Source organism: Silene latifolia, chromosome 7, assembly GCF_048544455.1.
Source record: "Silene latifolia isolate original U9 population chromosome 7, ASM4854445v1, whole genome shotgun sequence".
NCBI lineage: Eukaryota > Viridiplantae > Streptophyta > Magnoliopsida > Caryophyllales > Caryophyllaceae > Silene > Silene latifolia.
In genome coordinates, this window is record NC_133532.1 from 6399254 (window position 1) to 6402094 (window position 2841).

A 2841-nucleotide genomic window follows, 5' to 3' on the forward strand; every position below is an offset into this window, starting at 1 on the left:
AATTTCGCTATGTCGGCTTTTGCCCTTTCCAGGTATCTTACCATCCCGTCGTCCCGAGCCTCAAACTCTCCTCTGATTTGGTTAGTGACCAACAGTGAATCTGTTTTTAACACAATGTGTTCTGCTCCGGCGGCCCTAGCTAACTCGACTCCGGTTATCACCGCCTCGTATTCGGACTCGTTGTTTGAGGCCGAGAAGGTGAATTTCAAAGCATATTCGAACTCGTCCCCGTTTGGGCTGATGATAAGGATGCCGGCTCCCGAGCTGTTCGTTGTGGAGGAGCCGTCGGTGTAAACCTCCCATATACCTGGGTTTTGCTCTTCTTGATATGTGCATTCGGCCAGGAAATCTGCAAGCGCTTGCCCCTTTATCGAAGGCCTTGGTTTGTACTGAATGCCGAAGCCAGAGAGTTCCACTGCCCATTTGATAAGCCTACCGGATTGTTCGAATTTTTCCAAAGCTTTTTCCAAAGGCTGGTCGGTTAGGACCGTTACGGGATGAGCGTCGAGGTAGGGTTTTAACTTCCTTGCGGCAACGACAACGGCGAAAGCTGCTTTTTCAATTAGTGGGTAATTTCTCTCGGCAACAATGTATGGTGACAAAGTAGATTGGGTGTTCTTTGTTTGTCTTCTTCCTCGATGATCACGGCACAGACCGACCGTGGCCGAGGTAATCGCTATGTACGGTATAGCGTCTCCCCCAATATCGGCACCGGACAGAGTTGGGAGAGTCGAAGATGAGCTTTTAGTTGCTTAAAAGCGTGCTTTGTTCCTCCCCCACCAAGTCTTTATTCCCCTTCAACACTTTGAAGAATGGGGTGCTCTTGTCGGTGACCGAGAGATGAAACGGCGAGAGCCGCCATTCTCCCTTGGCGATCATAACCTCTTTTCGATTCCTTGGATCCGGCAGGTCTAGGATTGCTTGGACTTTGTCTGGATTGGCATCGATACCTCTGGCACTGACGAGTACACCGAGGAATTTACCTGCCCGGACACCGAAGTTGCACTTCATTGGGTTGAGCTTCATCTTGTATTTCCTTAGTGAACAGAATGTCTCGTGTAAGTCGGCCAGGTGCTCGCTGTCAGACTTGCTTTTCACAATAGCATCATCGACGTAAGCCTCAATGTTTCGCCCTTTTTGACTCTGGAACACTTTGTCCACCAATCTTGTATATGTTGCTCCGGCGTTCTTCAGACCAAACGGCATCATTTTGTACATGTACGTGCCGTTCGCGGTGATGAATGCGCATTTAGGCATGTCCTCCTCAGCCATGAATACCTGGTGATACCCCGAGAAGGCGTCCAGCAGGCTCAGCATGGTGTAGCCTGCCGTGGCGTCTATCAAGCTGTCTATCCGAGGCAAAGGGTAACAATCTTTTGGGCATGCTTTATTGAGGTTGGTAAAATCTACGCACATTCTCCATGCCCCCGACGACTTCTTTACCATCACAACATTGGCTAACCACTCAGGATAAGTACAAGGCGTAATAAAGCCCGCCGTAAGTAATTTATCTACCTCGGCTTTGATGGCCTCATCTTTCTCGGCTGAGGAGTTCCTCATCCTTTGCTTGACAGGGCGAGCGGTGGAGAGTACGTTCAACTTGTGAATAATCACCTCCCGGCTCACGCCTGGCATCTCGGCCGCTGAGTAGGCGAAAACATCTTTATTTTTCCTCAGCAGGTCGAGGAGGTCGGCTCTGAATTTTGGTTCCAAGTTGACACCGATAGTTACGGTGCGGCCCGGGTCGATCTCAACCTCCTCGGTCTCCGCTCCCTCGACCATGCCGATGGTCCGGTCGTTTCCGGACCTGGGGGAGTACCGTATCTGGAAGGATTTCAATTTTGAAGCGCTAGCTCTCACCCACTCTAGATATTTCATCGTCCTATGGTCCCGAGCTTCGTACTCCCCTCTGATCTGGCTGGTCACTAGGAAAGAATCTGTTTTTACCATGACATGCTCCGCCCCGGCGGCTTTAGCCAGCTCGATTCCGGTCAACACCGCTTCGTACTTGGATTCGTTGTTCGAAGCCAAAGAGGTAAGGTTCAAGGCGTGCTCGAACATGTCTCCGCTTGGGCTGATAATAACGATGCCGGCCTTCGAGCTATTTGTGGTGGAAACACCGTTAGTGAGAACCTCCCACACGCCGGGATCTCTCTCGTTCTCCGAGACGAGCTTATGTGCTTCCCCCTGGTCCGAGACATACATCAATGTTAGGGCCCGGACGGACATCACAGCGTCGACCTCGCTTAAAGTGACTCGGCCTATGAGAACGTTGTAGTCGGACGAGCCGTCAATAACCACGAACTCAGACATAACATTCTTGGTCGCTCCCCTCGCCGAACCCGACTAATCCCCGATTTTCCCCATGGGTACCAGGCCGGCTCCCGAAAAGCTGTATAACGGGTTAGTGCAGGGGTTCAGGTCCTCAACCTTCAAGCCGAGGTTGAGAAAACACTCTCTGTACATGACGTTTGTATAGGCGCCCGTGTCAATCAGGCATCTCTTTACTAGATGGCTGGCTATGCCCAGGTGGACTGTAAGTGGGTCGCTGTGAGGGGCGATGACTCCATCGTAGTCCCTCTTCCCAATGGTCATGTCGGGGATGTCGGAAGCGGGGGTTGCTGTGTTGGGCACAAGGTCGGCGGCCTGATATAGCTCATTCAGGTGTCGTTTGTACCTACGAGTGGACTCACCGCTCTTGTTGCCCCTGATGACAACATTGATTACTTCTTTCCGTTCTGAGACGGATTTCTTATTTGGTCCGCCGGCGTCTGTTCTTTGGCCTCCGGCAATGTATTTGCCTAGACTCCCCTTCCGGATCAGCTCTTCAATGGCATTTTT